Consider the following 23,299-nt stretch of genomic DNA (forward strand, 5'->3'; position numbering starts at 1 on the left):
CTCCCTCCCCGGCTCGCTGTAAAGCAGCAAAGTGGGAGCCGCTTACGGCAAGCCAGGGGGGGAGGGAGGCTGGGGGGGGGCCTGGCTTGCCGTAAGCGGCTCCCGCTTTGCCGCTTTACAACAAACTGGGGAGGGAGGGAGGGAGGGAGGGGGAGCCGTGGCTCCCTCCTGCCCCTCCCTGGCTCTCTGTAAAGTGGCAAAGCAGGAGCCGCTTATGGCAAGCCAGGGAGGGAGGTAAGCTGGGAGTGGCGGGATCCTCTGCTCGTGGCTGCAGCCGCAAACGGAGGATCCTCTACATGAGGCTGCGGCAGCACGATGGCTGCTCGCTCTGCCGTGGTGGGGCGCTGCCTTATCACCCCCGGAGATGTGCCACCGGGAGCGCACCGCCCCCATCGCCCCCTCCCCCATTGTGACGCCACTGGCTGGAAGCTAACAAGGAGGAAAGGAAGACAGGGCAGCCTTCTAGAGCCTCAGATGCTCCACCCCGCTGATGTTCTCCAGGTGCATGTAGATCCATGGCAGCAGAGTGTCTCTCTCATTCATCCTACCATGCTTGCAAACTTCCCTGCCAAGTGGTGCCTGCAGCCTGTGTGATGAAGGAAGGTAGATTTCTCTCCCCATGAGTTTGTGGAGCTCCTCTTCACTCATGTATGGGTTTATATCCTATACTACAATGCAAGCTGGATATTTTAATTTACGGTTTATCTCTAGTCCAACCCTCCAGACTGGTTGGCATTGCACAATCCTAAACATGCTGCAGTAATCTCACATTCCCTTCGATCAAACTAGAAACCAGTTTATTCCTCATCCAACACATTTACTTATTGTAGTCCCAACAATAGCAGTGTTAGTCAATCATATGCAAAATATTAATTAATGTCAAGCAAAACTTTGTATGATGTAATTTACAAATATCATCATGAAGAGTGTTGTCAAAATGTAGCATTTTTCATTTGAGTTTTTTTATTCTTAAAAAGAGGGATTGCAGTTTAGATGAAAGTGACAAATGGGAAATTTCTTTTTCTAGCTTTGTTATTCAGGTAAAAACAAACAGATTGGTGCAATTACTGTGGGGTGTTGAGTTGCCAGGAGTTTTCTGTATCATCAAAGGCAATTCATTATAAATGGTTTTCTTAGAACATTGAAAGGAAGTTGCTGTTAGATGTTCCTAGTGGTGGATGGCTGCGCTGGGTATTATTTCCAAGTGTTATAGGTAATCCATTGGTAAGTCATTCTACACAATACTCCCCTGCACAGAGGAGCCAACATGTAGAAGATATTACTTCCAGCCTTCTAAAGGCTGGTGCCCTGCACAGACTACCCTGATTCTCAGATTGCTCCCTGAAAGTAATAGGATTCTCACCACAGTGAATTATATGGTAACAAAGGATAGAACCGTCTGATTCATAAGATGGTATAAGAATATTGTAGTAGTTTGCTGGTTCAATGACTGACATATCACATCATAGCTACTTATCTATCAGCTGAGCAGATTTTTGGATAAGATCATTTATCTGAATTTACCTTTTGAGAAATCACATGTCATTAATTCAAAGAAAATCAACAAGAAAAAAAATATCCGAAAAGGGGCATTTTGTTCTACATGTTTGTGTTCAGTTTTGGTCACTCCATGACCTTAGACCATCCCACATACTCGTACATACACAATGGTGGTCTTCGCCATTCTCTTCAATGGAAGTCAGTACTGCATTCAAAATAAATGAATGGGAAAACCCTTGCCCATATGAGATGCCTGTAACAATGCTGCAGTTCCCACATGTCCAAGGTCCTGTTAGAGCAAGGTGCTTCTTGTTATCCTCTCTCCATAACCTTCCATTTTTCTTTATGCATTTATATTTCCACACTTTTTGTATTTGCTGTCTAATAGTATGCATATCATCAAATCTTTTCAAATATGCTTTCTCATACCATCCGTATTTTCCTCTCCTTAACATATTTTTGTTTAATATTTATGTATTGTAAATAATTTTTAACAGAGACAGACCCTTAAACATAATGTAACTTTTTATAGTGTGATCCACCCACTCTGTTAAAATACAAACACACCATAATCAGAAGAGAAAATATCCCACAATTCTGGAACATATAGTTTAAAATACCTTCTCAAATTAACACCTCTAGCTTTATCAAATTTCCTTAAAATACATTCTTTTCATTAGTATGTACAACACAAGCACCCAGATATTTGCAATGGGAAATATATGTGGGAGCCCATTGCACCGGATGTTTATACTGTGGGTACCTCATTAATTTATTTCATCATGCTAAGATGATTACATATTTTAGTGAGAACCATTTTTGGAGCAAAATGGAGTCCCCAGAGCCAATGAGAATATTGGGGGATCCCACAGGGATTTCTGGACTGTGGATTTCTCTTTGAGAAGTAGAGGTACCATTAGGGAAGACAGGGAAAGTGTCCTACCACTTTGTCTTTGTTGATATGTGATGATTGTCCCTCAGGAATATTTCTGGCCAACTCACTGGTTTTACTCAAGACACTTAATTCAGACATAATAACAAACTACTGCTTGCCATTACATACATGAACAGCAGTGATCCTTGGACCCGGATGCTCGATCTTCCACTGAACTGAAGTATATAGAGCAAATCAACCAACAAGCCCTTGGAAACCCGTATACAAATGTTAAGCAATGTTCTCCTCCTTCTCCAAGGTCCAGGGTGAGGGCAAAATCTACTCTTTGCGCGGTCAGGCGGAGTCCCCCAAACCCCAGGCAACCCCCGAGCGGAATAATGACTCAAGACAACTTGTTATGGGATTAAAATTGGCCACAACTTTATTAAGATTCAGATGTAGGGAGACCTTGGCTCAGGCATTGGGTGTTTATCCATCCCAGACCCCAGCCGGGGATCCGGGAGACTTCAGGGTTATCCAGAATGTGTGGGGATTGGGCTGGCTCTGGAGAACATATGTTCAAGCAGAGAGCCCCCCCCCGTTTGCCACCGCTGGAGGGGAGAGCAATGACAACCCTTTGGCGTATGGACAATGCCTCCCCTCAATACCCCTTTAATGGGGAACCCCGGTATCGCCACCACAAAGGGGGTATGGGACACAGCTCCACGTCCCCCCCCCCATTTAGGAAGATAGACTAGGATTCCGCCCAAGGCCTGAAACCGCCAAAGTTGTGACGTATTGCTACAGGAAAGGCGAAACCTGCCAATGCAAGAAAATTCATTTCTGGCCCCTCAACAGCGGCCCTGACATAGCAGCACCTGTGTACTTGTGGTAAAAAGAGGTTAACCTGCAAAATAAGACTTAAATGGGGGTGTGGAGGGTGGGAGAAGCTCTGGAGCCAATTGCTGCTTCCCAGGTAAGATTCACCTTCTTTGTGTGTGCTGGATATTCCCTCCCCTTACCTGGCCAATCCCCTGGCTACACCTCCCCAGGCGGGATTGGCTGATTGGTTGAGGTAGGCGGAGACCCCAGGTATCCAGACTGGGGAGGATGCCAGTCCGAACTACCAGGTGCCGCTCTGGGATCCAGGGGGCTGTGTGCGACCACGCAAAAGTCGCCCCCCAATTGATGTGGGGAGCAGTCATTGTCAAGCTGTGAATCATATTATTTGAATGTGCTACACATGGAAAGGCTTATTGTCTTGATTTATGGTGAACTGTTATTATTACGCGCGCGCGCACACACACACACAGCAAAACCAAATGAGAGTTGGCAATGTTGAGCTTCCTTGTCCAATGTGGTTGTTGACACCCTCCTCCAAATAACCTCTATATCTGATATGGGAAAATAATTTTGGAGAGTGAGAGAAAACCAAGGAAGTTATGACTTGCTTACAGATTAGTTTTAGCAAGTCCAATCAGAGAGGATGAAACAATGGCTGCCTGCCATTGCCCCAAGAGAGGTGGTTCCCTGATGCCAGCTTTGTTCTATTTTTACGGCACCCTATTAGGCTGGCACATCACACAGTCTGTGTTTCTCCCCCTTATAGTTTAAGGATGTTGAATAAATCAGTATCATTCCCTGTGACCTGACAGCATTAAAATGTTAAAATGTTCATTTCAAAGAAAGTTAAAGAAATTAGCTAATGCATTCACAGCTAATTGTCCTAACTATGTCCAAATGTCAGCATCTTTGAAATATATCCTTTTCAAAGCACTTAGTTTCACGTGCTTCTCTTTGGAATGTTCAGAGTCATTATAATGGTAATACAATAAAGTTTTGTTATTGTGGTGAGTATTAAGGTGGACCAAAAGTTCTATAACATCCACAAAACCTCTATTTCAACATCATCCAGGCTAGTTATAGTTATGCATAGGACTAGAATGATGCGAAGAGCAATAATGACCACAGCTGAACTTTAATAGCCACAGCTTTCCCCAAAGATTCGTGGGAACTGTAGTTTGAGTTCTGAGAGTTGTTTGAAAACCACTATCCTTCTCAGAACCAGAGTTCCTTGGAAAGAGTGGCTGGTTGTGAAACTTCTTTGAGAATTGTAGCTCTGTGAGGAGAACAAAGTTCTCTTAACAACTCTCAGCACCCTTAACAAACTACAGTTCCCAAGATTCTTTGGGAGAACGGTGACCTTTAAAGTGCTATGCTACTGCTTTAAATGTAAGTGGTCAGTGACTTTCTCTATGGGGCCCATCATTAAACATTGGAGATAGTGGTGGGCTGTATAGAGAAACACATAGTCACTCATCACAACATTCTAGATTTCTCCTAAGCCTCCCCAAGTTAACCTATTTTAGCTCTACATTTTTTAAATGCTTCTTGGCTTGTATATATTAACACTGCTTTTATGATCTGCATTATGTTTTATATTCTTTTCATGCTGCTTTGAATAATTGCACTATATTTTGGATTTTGCACTTTATTGTTATGTGGAGTTGGTATTTATTGGAGACTGTAAGCTGCTCAGTGGAGGAAGTTCCTCCCAAAAGTGGGGTATACGTTTTTTAAATAAATAATAAATAAATTGTGCCCACCACAATTCAGTTTTCCTGAGTCTTCCTTATGGGTGGACTAGCAAAGGAGCATTTTAGGAGGCATTCAGTTGTACAATAGGCCCACAATTTTGATATTTCTGTAAATAAAGGACCTCATTTCTGAATACAAATCCAGAAGAAATCCTCTAGACTGCAGTTGCTGTCTGCCTGTAACTTGCAGTCTTAATTTGTAATTTCTTTGGATATTTTTTTAAAAAATGCAAATATTCAGACTGCAATCAAGTACAGACTTTGATTAAAATGTAAAGCTGAAAGTGTCATTTCCTGCTGTGCTTTACCTCTAACAAGGTTATACCTATTTCGTGTTTTCTTTTGCCTAAGGTCATTTTGCATAAACAAGTCTCTCTCTTTTATAACATTAAAAAAATGTAGACAATGCTTTTCCCGTGTGAAATTATCACCTGTGTACCACTGATTCTAGCATGATATCTTTATTGCTTTTAATAACATATTGGAGAAACCAAAAATCTCTTAATTGACATATCCCCAAGTAATTATTTTCACTAGATCAGGAGAACCAGCAGTAAAAAAAAACCCGCAACAAAATCAAGGTGTTGCTTCCTTCTCTATGGGATAAGTATTTGTGCTTAAAATAACAAAGTATGAGGTTTCTTAATTCTCTTCCCACCCGTCAAGAGACAACTAAAATGTTGTGCATGCAGAAAATGAAGCATCTTCTTAAGGAGATGTTAGATTTCGATTCAATAAAAGCTTCAAAGACAGGAATCAGAGGCTTTGATTTGACATGCTGATTTAAGCAAGGGAGCCATGTAGTTGTTTGAAGTTGGGAGACGGGTGTTTATTGGAACAGCTGGTAAATCAGCAGGAAAACACTGATTTTGAAAACTATTATTCTTCAGAAGAAACAGACCCATTTAGCAACACTGTTATAGCTGAACCCTACAAATACATTAAAATATCATTAAGGATAAAAAAGAGAAATGGAGAAAGCCAGCCTTTCTCAATTAAAGGCTGTCACAGGTCTGCTGAAGGCTGAAAGCAGTAATTGAATAGTTGGTGTGCTTGATTAATTAATAGCAATTAAGTAAGGGATATAAATTGGATTTTAATCCAAACTGTCATGTTGGAAGTGGTATTCACTCCACATTGACAGCATTGTTGGTAATCATTTGTGTGCCTCTCTTGATGCAGGTTCTGTGTGTTTGAGGTTTTGTAAATACGTGGTAAATTGATTCCAAGCTAAGCAGTATCCTTGACTGTTAACTGTGGCAGTCTTCACACATTCATCTGCATGCAAAGGAGCAATGGGTCTGAGGGGGCCACTGCTTAGCTCCTCCCCCAGCATCATACAGCTCCTCCTGGATCTTCACGTGTTGAGGAATAACTTCTGAAGCGGAGAGCCATTTCCATCTGTGGGGGCTTCCCACATGATTTAGAACCCTCATCTTCCAAGGGAGCATCCATGCTCAGAAAATACTCCCTCCTTTAGAAGTTATTCTTCAACACACGAAGGGCCAGGAGGAGCCACACAACTTCTGAGTGAGGATGGATTCAGAGCCCTGCAGCCACTTTTCATTAATGTTGTCCCTTCATGTAGTAACCAGCGCTATTTTTCTAGAGAAAGAGGCAATGTTTTTTTTTCTGGGGTTATGCAGGGGTACACATAGCCCTAAACATTTTGTGAATCTAGTGGGAGAAGAAACTTTTTTTTTTAAAAAAAAAAGTTTCTTCTCTAGCATGGTGAATTGTCAGTACCGTTGCTACCCCCCAATGGTGGCCTCATTTCCTGTCACAGTGTTTTCTGCATCTCAGACGGGAGTGAGTGTTTCATGAAAGTACCCCTAAACTTTTTAAAAAAAAGAAAAAGAAAAAAAGCACTGGAAAGAAGTGTTGGAACTCACCATGAACACATCCCTTCTTCTATTATACAGTTGTATCTTGGAAGTCTAACTGAATCCATTCCAGAAGTCCGTTCAACTTCCAAAATGTTTGAAAACCAAATCGCGGCTTCTGATTGGCCGCAGGAAGCTCATGCAGCCAATCAGAAGCCGTGGAAGCCCCACCGGACGTTCGGGTTCCAAAAGAACGTTCGCAAATCGGAACAATCACTTCCCGGTTTGCAGCGTTCGGCAGCCAAAACATATGAGTTCCAGGGCGTTCAACAACCAAGGTATGACTGTAATGGCAGTGGTGGCCACCTGAGAGGTGCCAGAACTGAGTTCTGGTGAGTTCCAGCTGAAAAAAAGCCCTGTGAGTAACCCATGTTGTTTCAGCAAGTGGTGCTGTGAAAGTTGCCTTCCACTGGCCTATGCAACTAGTCCTTGACCTCTGAAATAGAGAAATGTCACTAAAACATTACCTGATGGTGTATGGTTATGGAGATGTGAGTCATTTCAGGTGCCAGGGATTCAGAATGGTGCTCCAGGAATCTCCATGTCTTAGGACTCCTTGGTTATCTGTGTATGCCCAGAAGCTCAGAATATTTTCCAAGCCAGAGAAGAATGTCACATGTACATAATGCTTAATTTGTAAAGTGGGTGAGGATTCCAAGTTGGCAGAATTCTTAGGCCATGCAGGTAAATCTGATCATCAGCAACATCACTAGTGGGAACTACGGCAGTGAAAGCAATAAAGCAAGCTCTGGCTGTACATGAGGGGAGAACTGCATGTACATGTTCCGTGTTTTGGATTGAGCCCCATATGGCTATGCTACTCTGCATAAAGAAGTGCAATCTTTATTAACATTCTAACTATCTCAGTTGCATTGTAATCCTTATCAAATTGAGAAATCAGTTAAAAATTGTGGCAATAAATAGCAGTTTGTTGCTCCACGAGGTTCTAGAGTTATCAGAAAACCCTATGGAGCTGGTTGAAACACAGATTTTCCTGACAAATGATTTTAAAATATTCTTCTCTGAATGCATTTATTTTTATTTTATTTCTTTATTTTGACAAGAGAAAAATCTCTTTAAATCCAGCAGGGAAAGAAGTCACCAAAGAATTGCATCCAATCATATTTCGCTCACAATGTTGAGAGTGGTACCCTTCCTCATCTAAAAGAAACACAAATGTTGGAGAACATTTTTTACGCCAAGTAGCTGTTAATGGTACTTCAGTGGATTTCACAAAAATGCATAGACATTTGTTGGCAGACACTGCAGAAAAATGATCTTATGTATCCATGTAGAATTTCTGAGTGCATACAGTATATCCCTCCCCACCCCCACCCTGACTATATATTTGGTTCAGCTAAGTTAAACAAGTTACCCCAAACCACAGTTCAGGATCTCTGGTGCAGTTGTGGGCTTCTGCAGAAGTTGATTTGCATTGCATGTGTCCCTCCTGCCATGGCTTTGCTAATGCTGCTGTACATAAAATTTAAAACTAAAATGTGGTGTGTGGTGTGGTGTGTGGTGTGATGTGTGGTGTGTGTGTGTGTGTGTGTGTGTGTGTAGATAGATGATAGATACCGTGTTTCTCCAAAAATAAGACACCGTCTTATATTTATTTTTCCTCAAAAACACACACACGGTGACTTATTTTCAGGGGATGTCTTATTTTATTTTTTATTAAGTATGGTACAGTTTAACCTACAAGGTTAAACTGCCTATCACTATGGCTTATTTTCGGGGTATGGCTTATTTTCGGAGAAACACGGTAGGTAGGTAGGCAGGTAGATGATAGGTAGATGATAGTTGCAATGCTGCTACACAGACTTTCTATTCCTTTCATTGAAGAGAGTCGTTCTAATTCCACAAACAAATTTCATCTCTTCCGGTTAGGGTAGCTCTCTAGAACTTGGAAACTGTGAGCAAATCAGGGCCAGTGTCAGGCTTTGGTGGGCCTTTGACAGGGAGCGGCCAAAGTTATCCCAGTGGTGACCTGGTCCCTGGTCCCCCACCTAGGCTCCACTGCTTCTACCACTACCAGGCTCCTGCTGCCATCCACTGCTTTTGCCACTTGGATCCCTGAAAGCAGTTAAGCTGTTAGTCTCTCATCCTCTCCCTGAGACATGCTCAACCAAAAGTTGGCATGGTGCTTTTGGAAGGGATCTGAATGGCCGTTTGGCTCCATTCGGTGCCAGCATCTTGGTTGGCAGCCATCTGTCTTGGGAGACAATGGAAGAGTGCATCCTTGAAGGTGAAGTCAAACAACTGGAGAGTTACAGTGCCTGCTGTGGCTGTAGAGACATGTTTTGTTGCAACTGGGGCAGATGAAGGCCTTGAGTTGTGCTCCTGCAGATGCACTGTGGCATTTCTTCTCTCTGCACTCCTTCCTGCGGTCATTCCTCCTCTGGCCAGCATCTTATATTTCCACACAAATACAAAAATGGGTAGCAATACTGTACTCACTATCTGCCTGAAAAATGACTCTATGGATGTTTCAGCCACTCTACTTTTATGACTACCTTGGGGTACCGAAGTTTGCCAAGAGAATTATAAGCAGCACCTGTCAAAGAGGACTGCTTTCCTATTGTTCATGCATACACTTATTCATACTTGGGTGAAATAGAGGTGGCTCAAGAACCCCTCATTTAGAGGTTATCAGGTGCCATTTCAGCTCACTTCAGCTTCTGATCTCATCTCAGAATATGTGAGTGCATCAATGGTTGAGCTGACTTAACCAGTTCAGCCACTTTGCATTGTGGAGAAAATTCTAGAAAGTCTGGAGAACATGCATAGCCACCAAGGCTGACTAAAAGGTTCCCTGTATTTTTTTTCTCTCTCCCCTCCTGTTAAAGCTCTGGAGAGAGCCAAAGAAATGATCAATGGGAAAGTTATTAGCCATGAGATCCTAGTACGCTACCCATAACTTTCCTTTTAGTGTGGTGTTCAGAGCAGCATTGCAAGAGGGTCTTCAGTATATGCTGAAATCATTAAACTTGAATCCCTATGGAGCATATTTGAATTGTTGTGCTCAGATAATGGCTTTATTAATGTGGTCTCAGTAGACTTGAAAAGCAATTGTTTGACCGTGGCCTTCTTAGTCTAGCAGTAAAATAATTTACTGCTATAATATGGCTTCCATTAACTTGAACTAACATCATTTCCCCATGGTAACAGGGTCCCTGTGGAATTTAACTACAACTGTTTTGCCCTCTGCACGGCATGATGGGTAAATTTCATTCAAACGACTCAGAGTATACTTGTTGTGTTTCTCTTCATATGCAACGCTTGACATATAATATTTGGAAACACAGGCTATGCAAGTAGTTTGTCCAGGTTAAACTCCCCACCCACCCAACATGAAATGAAGACTGAAATCATTCTTTTAAAATAAATAGAAAATAATGATATTATCCAGTGTTTCGGCACAGCAGTTCCAACAAAACGGGCACAAATGATACTTGGAGATTTGAGTGTACTGGTGTTTTGTTGAAACTGATTTTTTAAAGAGGTCGCACTAATTCAGTAACCATATCCACCAAGCCACACATTACCCATTATACACCTGTGGACAGATGGAGTGAATTGTGCAGTCAGAGCTAATAGCACACACTGTACAATATATCTGAAGAATATATCTGAAGAAGTATCTGAAGAAGTGTGCATGCACACGAAAGCTCATACCCATGACAAACTTAGTCCCAGCTCCTGCCAACCTAGCAGTTCGAAAGCACGTTAAAATGCAAGTAGATAAATAGGAACCGCTACAGCGGGAAGGTAAACGGCGTTTCCATGTGCTGCTCTGGTTTGCCAGAAGCGGCTTTGTCATGCTGGCCACATGACCTGGAAGCTATACGCCGGCTCCCTCGGCCAATAATACGAGATGAGCGCGCAACCCCAGAGTCGGTCACGACTGGACCTAATGGTCAGGGGTCCCTTTACCTTTACCTTTAAGGTGCCACTGGAAGGAATTTTTTTAAAAAATTTTGTTTCAACTACGTCAGTCCAACACGGCTACCTACCTGTAACTTGTATAATATAGCAACTCCCTTCACCTCGCAGTGTTTTTCTACATTTCTACTTGAGCTTTAAGGCAGCACATCAGAGGTACAGGAAGTTCTCAGGAGAGCATTGCCCAAGCTATACCCTGAGTGACACTATACTGAATTTTCAGTTCAGAGTTGAGAAATGATGGAACTAGAATTGTTGACCAGAATTCCATCTGGTCAAGAATTCTAGTTCCACCATTTTCCAACTTTGAACTGAAAATTCTAGCAGCTGTTCTGAAGATCTGCTGTGTTTTCCATCAGTCCACCGATGAATGGGCTGAATGACCATTTTCTGCCAATCACCTATGTTGTTATGGCATTTAAACCTTTTTTTTTTTTTGGCAGAAGGAGGTACACTAAATCACCTTCATTCTCAGGAACACAGATGAAACAATGTATGCTATTCCACTTAAAAATGATAAATTCCATGATGCAACAGCAAGCTAAACATACAACAGTGAAAACATTCCCACAGCACCAGCTGATTTTATCTCTACATCCCCCCCCCCACTTTTTTTTCCTACAAAGAAGGAATGATGTAGCTTTTCAACAGTTCAAAACATTTGTGGGAAACCCGATCCAATGAAGCATCATATTCTTGTGTAACATGAACAATCTGATTCATTTATTTCTTTTCACTTGTAGAAATCTCACACAGAAGAATGAGGAGGAAGGCTGTGGTTAGAAGCTGATGGCCTAAGGGGTGAAATCTTCTTTACTGCTAAGAAGATTTATGTAAATCTCCACGAAGGGAGTGAATTTCAGATCTCTGGAGAAACTTTCATGATTATAATGTGACGGGTACTTGTTTTCCACTTCATTTGAAGTGTTTCCTTGTTCAAAAAAGAGCAGAAAAAAATGTGTCCTCTTAGAACAGAATGTAAGAGCATTTAGCAGTTGACTGCTGTGGAATTTCAAACAGGTTGTATGTGACATTACATTAATGAGTATTTATTTTACCATGGAGGTTTTTCTCACCAACCTTAGTTGCTCGGAGAAGCCTACTAAAGCACCACTCGTGCTTTTAATTTACAGGCTAAGCCTCTCTTCCTCTGCATTTCTGCAAGTATACTGCACATTTTTAAATATAAGATACATGTCACCCTCAATGAAGTTTTCCATGGTTATTTGCTGGAGCTCCTCTCTGAACTTGGCAGTGGTTGTAAGTTTGTGGACTTGCAGTGCTAAATTCAGATGAGCCTCCTTCAGCTTTTTTCCTCATTCACAGTGAATGAGGAAGAATTCAGGGAAAGGGCACAGCCGAGGCAGCTTGATGAAGTGCTGAGGATAACCGAGGGCAGGGAGATTAAAGCAGAGGGATGATTTGTCCAGGTTTTAAGGGCAGAGCACATTAACTTGCTTAATGTGGCCATCTAAGGACACAGAGCATGCCCACTATGTGGCGGTGGCTTTTTAAGGGATCAGAACACGCTTTTGTACACAGCTCCTTATGCCACATAATCTCTAAAGAGGCCATTTTATGCCATCTGGCTTCTCTTGTTATTCTCAGTCAGCATTTCACTCTTGAAATATGTTTCCCTTTCATTTGGGATAGATCTTCTCAATACTTATTATCCACACTGAATATATCAAATCAGACCTGGAAATGGAAGTATTCTTTTATAGTCGCTTTACCTATGACTGACGGCAGGCCCCATCTCAAAATGCTTTATTCCCTTCACCATAGTTGCCCAGCTAAAAGGTAAAGGTAAAGGGACCCCTGACCATTAGGTCCAGTCGTGACCGACTCTGGGGTTGCGCGCTCATCTCGCATTATTGGCCGAGGGAGCCGGCGTATAGTTTCCAGGACATGTGGCCAGCATGACAAAGCCGCTTCTGGCTAACCAGAGCAGCACATGGAAACGCCGTTTACCTTCCCGCTGTAGCGGTTCCTATTTATCTACTTGCATTTTGACATGCTTTCGAACTGCTAGGTTGGCAGGAGCTGGGACCAAGCAACGCGAGCTCACCCCGTCACAGGGATTCGAACCGCCGACCTTCTGATCAGCAAGCCCTAGGCTCAGTGGTTTAACCACAGCGCCACCTGGGTCCCTGTAGTTGCCCAGCTACTTACACCTTAATCTCGGCTGAATCCCCTCCTAGGCTATTTCCAGGCTAATGGGCAGGTTGAGGGTGCAAAGATGATATGACCACAATAGGACCAATCAGTGCTATTTTTCTAGAAACAGAGGTGCCAGAACTCACCACAAATGTCTCCCTTGTTCTCTTATAAAGCCAACGGTGCCCATTTGAGAGGTGCCACAACTCAGTTATGGCAAGTTCCAGTTGTGGGAAAAATCCCTAGGACCAATATTTTCAAAACAAGGGGTTGTATTCAATGTAAAATGAACTTCTGCATCCTGCCCCTAAGGAATTGACTCATTGAGGTTTTCCCATTCACTTTTATTGAGATTTTAAACACCAATGGCAACAGAGTGCACTGCCGCTAATATATTCATTTTTCATACACACTTTCCCCTAACGTACACATTATTTGATTGGAGAACTTAATTTCAAAATTCAGAGAAGTCTGCATTTTGAAGGGTAGGTGTATTTCAGTTCCAGTATTTCCCCCAAGCAGATACAGATCATGTAATTTCACATGAATATGCAAACGGAACCTAATTTCTACCCCATTCCTAACCTTGAGAGCCTAACCAACCAAGGGCCAGTGTGGTGCAGTGGTTAGATTGTCAGACTAGGACCTGGGAGAGCAGTGTTCAAATTTGGTTCAAATTTCCACCCAGCGATGAACGAAGCTCCCTGGGTGACCTTGGGTCAATCACTGCCTCTCAGCCTAACCTACCATACAGGGTTGTTGTGGGAATTAAGTGAGGAGGAGGAGAACCGTGTTTGCTACCTTGAGCTCCTTGAGGCAGCGTGGTGTAGTGGTTAAGAGCGGTGGACTCGTAATTTGGTGAACCGGTTTCGCTTCCCTGCTCCTCCACATGCAGCTGCTGGGTGACCTTGGGGCTAATCACACTTCTTCGAAGTCTCTCAGCCCCACCCACCTCACAGAGTGTTTGTTGTGGGGGAGGAAGGGAAAGGAGATTGTTAGCTGCTTTGACACTCCTTAAGGGGAGTGAAAGGCAGGATATCAAGTCCAAACTCTTCTTCTTCTTGAAGAAAAAGGTGGGATGCATATGCAATAAAGAAAAGAAAAAACACACCCCTACATGTTATTTTGATGAAGGGATTGGCAGTCACACTCCATTTTTAAAAATAAAATAAATACTCAGCATTGCAAATCACATACACACAACTCTCACACATGCAGCAATTAGTTCGTAGGATTTGTTTTCTAACATTAATTACCCCAGTAGGTTTGTGTGTTGATTTGCACCAAGACTGTCCGGGGGGGGGGGGCTTAAACTTACCTTTGTCGTGCTTGGGTGAACAACCCCCTTCCTCCCCATCCGGTGTTTATTTATTTTTATTTTTTTATGTGCAATATGGTTACACATCACATTATTAATGGAATTGTAGTCAGACCTTTAGTCTGACTCAGCAAGACTCTTCCTGTGTTTTTATCCCTCCTTCCAAATCCAGGGAAAGGCTGGCTTGTGTATGTATTTGCATGGGTGAGAATCAAATCTAAAAATCCTTTGCTTTCAGGAGGCAAAGGATCTCATTAGGACTGACTCAAAACTGGCAGGCTTTGGTAATCTAATGCAAATTTCCATGACATAGCAAAATTTACCTAGTAACCTGAGAGCCTGGCTTCTGACATGGACTTCCAGAGTCTCCTTCTAATCTGTGTTGCCTCTTCAAGCGAAAAGGTCAGTCTGAATCTCTTTACCTGACCATAGGGGCAAAAGCCTGCTGAGAAGCTCTACCTGCCTTTGACTAAAATACAAGGCAGATGATCAGCCTAAGGTCAAAGCCTCTCTCTAAAGATATTCTGTTTGTTCCAATACTATGCCGGCCACATTGATATCCCTAACTAAGAGGCGATACTGTGCACTATCATGGATCAAGTGCACTAAGAATTAAACCATTAAATGATTTTAGAAGAGTTGCAATGAGATCTGTCTAAATCAATTTGGATTTCTAAGTGCCATTAACCTTTGGAATGTAGGTCGAAGCCTTTGTACATGTCTATATGCCTGGCCCAGGTTATGCTGGCTCTTTCTATATTGTGTCAGGGAAGGAAAGAGGAAAAGATTCCCCACACTTCCTACTTCATCTCTCCAAAGGGAATTGAACAATACTGTAACAAGACTTTCTCCATGTAAAAAAAAGTCAAACCCCAGGCCATATTTTCAGAGAGAGATCTGGCACATTGGGCCGGGGGGGGGGGGAGGGATAGAAACTGGACCTTTTCTTTCTTGTTTGTCTCTCTGCAAATGCCCCCCCCCAATATGTCTGATTTCCAACCCGGAGATCAATCCACCCCCTGCTTTTCCTCGTTCTACTTTTGTGCTGGTATTGTCTGAATCCCAGAGTGAACAGCAATACATCATCCTGCTTCAACATCTGCTAGAGCCCTCTCTCCTCCTAATCTGCCCAGATCCCAAAAGCCTTCCCCACCTGCTATAGCACCAAATGCTCATTATAGCACACAGCGACGCCCTTCGCTGTCCTTTCTCCCAGACTTTCAAGGTTAACGTTGGAACAATGGCTATTATTAAACTGGGGTGGGGGTGGGGGTGGCCTTCGAGAATGGAAAGGCAGCCTGGGTTTGAGGGAACGGGGGGGGGGGAGCACTGTGATGCCAGCAGTGCTTGTAGCTCAGATCTGCTGGAGGGCTGTGGCCGGCTTGCCAGTTGAAACATGAGTCACCGAGCAAAGAATAGCTTCCCTGTTCTGTGGCTGATGCAGGGAGGAACCACGCCCAGCTGTGGTCTCTGTGTCAGGGCGCTGTGGGGACCGAACGCAGCAGTGTGGTGGAAACCAGGGAATCAAACTGGCTATTTTAAAGGAACTGGCTGCCCCCGGGGAAGGGGAATCATTACTTAGCGCACTGCAGTTTTAATGTAATTGTAAGCATCCCCCCCCCCACACATGTACACTTTTAAGCATATTGGTAACTTCTGTGCTACAGATTAGCACGTGCTGCAGACTTCATCGAGCTGCTGTCAATAGAAAATGAAAGGCAGATCAAGCTGGGCTGCTGGAGAAATCAGGAATGAGCGAAAAGAAAAGAGGAGGAGACAGTTTAGGGCACTGGTTGTTGCAGTCTAAGCAACTTTTCATCTCAAAAGAGTCATCTGCTTGAATGTGATCAAGGAGTTGGTTTGATCAGCTGCATCATAACCTGACCTAAGCCCATTTTCAGGTGTTACAGCAGTCATGTCCCCATAGCCGCTCCTGTCACCCAAAAATTATCCTCATAGTCAAACAAAAAGGCATGGCAGATACTGATCTGCTCCTTTTGCCGAAAGAAACCTTCTGGATGTACATGTTAAATGTAGATTTATCCATGGATTTGATTGAGAAATTGGAGGTTCAGATATTTCCTATGCGTATATCATATTTGTGCATTATAACATTTTCTGTCATGTCATTTTGCTAGCATTTAAAATTGGTCAACCCAACAAATCCAGCCCTTTCACATCTTAAGGTTGGGGAACAAGGATAGGGCTCTTTTCCTACTATTTCCTACTACGGTATTTGGGGGCTATTTAAGAGCTAAATGGTCCAATACGAGCTGCATCAAGATTGACATATGGGAAGGATCCTGATGTTCTTTGGTTACATTACTATTTTTATTGTATTTTAAAAATATGTAATTGAATATTACTTGTAAGCCACATTGGTAGGATTTATATGGTGGGGTATAAATAATGGCAATAAATACATTAAATGAATAAAATGGAGAGAATAATTATCCACCATTTTTATTCCCACCTTTAGCTGAATAATCTCAGGTGTAGTTCTGAGGATACAAACAGAATTCTTAACAAGACAAAAGAACTTTCCTGCTCAAGGCTCATCTGGCCTTCATTTTGTGCCACATTTCTAGCTCTTTTTCTGACTTGCCCAAATGGCTGTTTTTTCCAGTAAAGCCAGTGCTTTTCTTCTGGGGGGACAGAGGGGTAAACATTTTTTTAATCTACTCTAGCATGGTGAATTTTCAGTTCTGTTGCTACCCCCAATGGCGGCCTCATTTCCTGTCATGATGTTTCCTGAATCTCAGACGGGAGCGAGTGTTTAATGTGTGAAGCAGTGTGGAATGTGGACGAAAAAATTGTGATTTCCCTGCGTCAAAATGAGAGTACCCCTAAACATTTTAATGGGGGGGGGGAAGCACCAAGTAAAGCATTAAAGAAAGGGTTCTCCTGGGGAAAGGGGGCAGAGCTTTTGGTGATTTAAGCTTTTGATACTACAGGCTGTGTGAATTGCACGTATATAGCACAATGATTAGATCCTGCTATGGAGTTTGGATGCAAACTAAAATGAATCCCCTCAATCATTTTTGAATATGCAGGTGATGTTTATGAAAAAATACATTTCTAGCTAAAAGTTCTATCTAGGTTTGTGATATATTTCTGCTTAGAGTGCCTTATCCCTCTCTTTTTCTTTTTGCACATTGCAATTATTTTTGTTCTAGTTTGTTGCTTCATTGCAGAAGTATTTCTTGGGAAATGAAATTCAAGAAGAATGCTTTATACTTCCACTTTTGCTCGAAACTGGCTCTTGCTGTCTTGCTTGAATGCTGATTATTAATAATAATAATAATAATAATAATGCTTAATCAGCATTCAAGCAATCCCCACCTTTTTATGCATGCATTCAACATAGCATCTTTATGGGGCTAATGGCTTTTAGTTGGTTCAGATGCTCAGCTGTTAGTATTTATCAAATGGAAAGTATTCCAGAAAAGCAAAATCAACTGATGTGCCTCCATGTTTGAATTGGCACTTACGTAGGGAAATACTTTGATGATGACCGGGATTTTGTAAAACTGAACTATTAAATATGAACATCAAATATAGCAAGACTGGCCACTCATGATTCATTCTCTTGAGCATGTGGTACCTGCAGGAAAGAATTTGTAGAAGACAAAGCAGGCTATCATGAGACCGCAGTCAGTTGCTACCAAGGAAAATAGGAAAACTACAGCTTTGGTGCTTTAATTTTGCCTAGCAGTTGACCATTGCTTACAGTTCCAAATGAACTGCTCTGCTAAGTCACCATTTCCAGGGCAAAGAACCACACAGCACGCCCCACCCAGGGAGCCTCGCCCAGCAAGCCAGCCCATCAAAGGGTCTCAAAATAACTTCTGAAGTAAATGGCAGTGCTGCATAAACTGTGTATCTGCACTTGAAGCATTCCATTAAAACAAGAGGAAGTTATTATGTAAAACATACTACTTTAAAAACTCTCATCCTTTTTTTTAAAAAAAGTGTTTTGATGATAAATAGCTGTTATTCTAGCAGGACTATGATAGCAGCTGCTCTAGCTAATGTCACTCAAATGCAAGGTGCTTTTAAGAGCCTTACCTGGTGAATTATGGCTCTTTTTACAGTCATAAGGTTGGGAGAAAGGAGGAGGTAGGGAAGCTTCGGGAAATGCTTGGGAAATGAGTCTAACTTTTGCTCGCGTTGGATGTCTGCATAGCAAAGCAGAACAGCTGCAGCAATCTACCTGTGTCTTGTCGAAGCTGGCATGGATGTCATTGACTGCATCTTATGTCTTTCTTACCTGTAAATCATTGTTATGTCATATGAGACAGCCTCAGATTGTGGCGTGCCTTATTCTGAAGCAAGGAAAGATGGTCTGAATTAATTTTTTTTTAGAAATAGCCTCTTTCGTTTAATATTGGTGTGTGTGAGTTAAGGACCACACTTCTGTCAACTGGGTTCTCTAGCAGTTCATAGTATGCACTTCTGGCCACGTTCCATGGGGAATTTCATTTTTTTTAAAAAAATATATATTTATTAATTTTTTCCAATTAAAACCAATTATATCACATTCATTATTTCTAATTATACACATATATATCAATCAAACCGAATGTTATGCCAAATCATCTAAAAAATTTTTTGGGGTTCCCATGCTTCAAGAAATTGGGGATTCCTCGCAACCGTCCACTGCCGTCTTTTTTCTAAAGTTCAAATCGTCTCTCCAAGTCCATAATAATCCAGATCCTTCCCTTACAGTCACATAGATGTTTTCCTCTTTCAACCGATTATTTCCCAGCTGCTGAGATAAATGTCAAACAAAGTTTCACAAATGTTCTTTCTCCTGTGTGAGTTAATCAGTCCAGCCTCCCCATAAATCTTCTTGGTCTGGAGCGTCCCTATTGCGTCGACTCTCAACACGAAGCAGCGCCATCTTAAAAAAACTCAAATCACTTTCGTTTTCTCTCATAACCATGTAGATTAACGATCTTTATAAAATTTACAGCTTTTCCAGGCAGAAGAACCAGACCTCACACCATGCATAGACTCTTGGTAAATTAATGGATCTCCTTGCCCTATAGCTGAACTTAGCTTCAGGTCGCTGCTCCAATTCAAAGTGCGTCACAACTCATAAATCCTCCGAACGCGTCCAGGCACTCCTCCCATCCAACTAGAGGGGGGCTTTTCTCGTCAGCAACTCCTCATCTTCAAAAAATATGCTCAATAACAACAGTTTATAAAGTTCAACTCACACAGTCTTTTGCTTCTCTTTCACTCCAAACAAGCCAGGACATCACGTCTGGGAAGGTACGAAGTAACTCATATGAAAAAAATATAAAAAAGACTCGCTTCCCTTATCGCTCCGTCCCCATCAATCCTTCTTCCAGATGAAATACAGCCTTTAACTCCTCACCCTCAGCAGCATAGATTTCTCGGCAGTAAACAGCGCTTCTGCCCCTCCTTCTGAAGTATGTCCATAGATTTAAGCCTAATTATCTTCTTTAATCATGGAAATCCCCGCCATGCAGATTAGCGTCCGGGAGTCCTGGCCCTCGTAAGTGCTTCAGCCCAAGCTCCCCCCACTCCGTAAACAGTCGGAGTGGGTCTGGGGGCATCGCGGGCCAGCGGCCCCTCTCCGTAACCCCCGGAGAGGGTAGGGGGTTGCCATTTACTCCCCTAGCAACCGCCAAATTCCTTACGAAGGTCAGAGGGATGGAAAACAGGTCCGCCATTCCTGCAGGCGGAAACCGGAACCCGTTCCATGGGGAATTTCAAGGTGAAAAGGCTTTGCATATGAAGGAATGGGCGCGTCTTTCTAGGAGCCCATTCGTAGGGTTCACAAGTGTATTGGCTGTGTTCCCAAACCCATAAAGTCCCACACAGACTTGAAACCTAGGTGTAAGCCCCAGGAAAATGCAAAGAAGTGATCTAAGCAGATGATGGTTTTATCCCTACAACTTCAGCATCACACAAATACTTAAACTGAATGTCAGAATCTTTCATGGTTGCCTAACTACCCCAGCCTGTGTAGAGAGTTTGAATATCAAATTGCATCAGGATTGGAAATGTTCCTAGTTTAAGCATGCTAGGAATCCTCGAAAAAGATGGACTGGTCTTGTAAATATTACAAAATGCAGATCCTATTTCAGTTCCTGGCATCTCAAAACAACAGTCACAAAAGGGCTAGCTATCACCCTATGTCTGCAAACTGCACGATTCACCTCCTGTTTGTACAGAGCAACCTTTTTGTGCAATTTCAGTTCCCAGTGCTATAGCTTTGTAAAGGCATTTGGTACAGATGAGCCCCCCCCCCCAAGCACGTTCCCTATTGATTACAGTACTCATCTTAGTCATTCAAACATATCAGTGCAAAGAGAGAGAGCTTACCCTTATATCCACCCAGTCTCTCCACTGTCCCCATGAAACCCCTATGTGGTAGGACTGGATGAAATTCCCCCTCTAGGTTCGCCCAAAAGTGTCCCCCTCCCCTTATCAAATGAGGGCTGATTTTCTGTTGCTTTCTTTGAGGCTGGCAGTTGAGGCCTGCAGTTTGCGGAGATGATTCAGGGTGTGGAGATGATTTAGGCCGCCTGCAGTTTGCGGAGATGATTGCACTGCTCTGACCAGCACAGGGATTTTTTAAAAAGTTATAAAGCAAGCAGCTGGAGGGAACCCCTTGGCACCTTGTAAAGTGGTTCTTTTGGCGGTTCCCTCACTATGAGAAGCCAAGTTACAGGGAACCAGGCAGAGGGCCTTCTCGGTAGTGGCACCCACCCTGTGGAATGCCCTTCCACCAGAGGTCAAAGAGAACAACAATTACCAGACCTTTAGAAGTCATCTTAAGGCAGCCCTGTTTAGGGAAGCTTTTAATGTTTGATGGTTTTTCAAGAGATTTTCACTTTACCCAAGCCCACCCAATGAATGGTTGGGGGGGGGGGACTTGAAATTTCCAACATGTATCTACCATGCGGTAATACTAGTACAAGCATGGAAACAATGGAAAGGGCTGAGTGAACAAGGAATGAAATCCTGTGTGGTGTAGCGATAAGACTGTTGAACCTGGGCCTGGGAGACCAGGGTTCAAAGCCCTACTTGGCCATAAAGCTCACTGTGAGATCTTGCACCAGTTACTGCCTCTCACCCTAGCCTATCTCTCATGTTTGCTTTGAAGATAAAATATGGAAGAGGATAACTATGTATGCTTTCTGGAGCTCCTGGAAGAAAAGGTGGGATAGAAATGCAAGAAAATGAGTAGCAAATAAGTTGCCAATAAAATGGGCCAGTTTACTTGACTCCTAATAGATTTATTGATCTATGTGCATGGCAGCAACTGAGGAAGTTTAGTCAACCTGCTGTGTTCCTTCTCCTGCACACACATTTGTTTCATCTCCTTTTTGTATGGGGAACAATGGTTTATTTAGCATTTCTGAAGAATTATTAAATGGGATGTTAAGAATTTAAGTACTAAAGTTTGGCTTATGGGAGGGGGAAATCTTGTGTGGCTATCCTTCAGGAATTCCTCTTCTCCAACTTGCTCAGACATCCTGGAGATGAAGCAGCCCAACCAGTGGCTTTCTGGGAGCTGGCTGCTTCCATTCAGCTGACATTTTAAAGGTAATTTAAGAATGGAGCGCCACTGAAATAATTCATACTCCATGTACCAGAGAGAGAGAGAGAGAGAGAGAGAGAGAGAGAGAGAGAGAGAAAGCTTCATTCATTTAGCTGGCATCCTTTTTATCAGGTACACTATATAAGCAAACATGGTGTTGAGCTGTTGAGTCTGAGGTCATGGCTGTCCCGGAGCTGGAGCAGTGGTATATTTTAGTATGCGTTCATTACAAGGTACAGTGTACAGTTAAGAAGCATGCCTGTGGCGCCAGCGTGTGATTATGGCAAGACAGACTGACCACTGGGAAATTGCTGAGCTAACAGGGAGGGAGCCGGGCAAAACTCTCCTGGAGCCAAGTTTACAGATGGTTACCACACTAGCACACCTTCTAATGACATATGTGAAGCGCTCTGTCCTTGGGATATTTGCTGCACTGAGGTCTTGAGTGGGTTTCCTCCTCCTCTTTTTTTTTAAAGGTGGCATGCCATTTATGAAATTCTCCTTCTAATTTTTAAAAATTCACTAGTGTGTTTACATTGTCTCTTAAATTGTCACCAGGGGGTCATGTTCCATATCCTCCAGAAGCACTGCTGTTTTCCAGAAGACCTTCTTCATAAGCCTTCAGCTTAGGAGGAGGTAAATTTCTTTCCAGCCTTTGTGGAAGTATGATCCTTTAATAGAGCTGCAATCACTGTTTCACACAACCACCGCTATAATGAGATAATTGTACTTTTCAAATGACAAACAAAATCACGTGAATTGCTTCGAATTGTTCTGAGGCAGGTAGAATGTGGAAATATTGGATAATTAAACGCTACCAGTTGAACATTTGTCATATCAAGCACATATATGTCTTTACTAGTGATCCAAAATATTGCACCCAGACTTTTTTCTGTTCCAGAAATGGGGGCAGGTATGCAAAAATAGCACTCAAAGATTAGAATAATGGAGGGGGGCTTCTACTTCCTCCCACACAGAGACAAAAAGCTTTGCTGCCTCTTCAAAGGGCAGTAGGGCTACCTGAGTAGCCTGCCTTAATTTCGTGCAGATTAGCCCAATTAGAAAGATTCTTCATCATTATGTAGCACCATCCCCATTGGAGCATTCAGTTTGCAACAAGGATGGAACGCTGCTTATTTTAACTCTGTGGTATGTAAGAAGTATTTCTGGTTGTCTGCCCTGAGCCTTGCAACATTCAGCATTACAGAATTATTATTGTTGCAATTTATAACCCACCCTTCACCCTACAACAATTACAACACAGCAGTAATATTAAAACACAATATTAAAAACAGTTCAAAGCAATGTAAAATCCCTTTTTAGGGAAGGGGTGAAGTTTGTGGAAGTTGGTAAAATATACTGCTGGCCAGTTGTGTAACTTGGCTTCCCAAAAGTAGCCCAGGATGTGGGATGGCACTTTGGCTGTTCCTGTGATGAACAAAGGGA

Source organism: Zootoca vivipara, chromosome 11 (genome assembly GCF_963506605.1).
Source record: "Zootoca vivipara chromosome 11, rZooViv1.1, whole genome shotgun sequence".
NCBI lineage: Eukaryota > Metazoa > Chordata > Lepidosauria > Squamata > Lacertidae > Zootoca > Zootoca vivipara.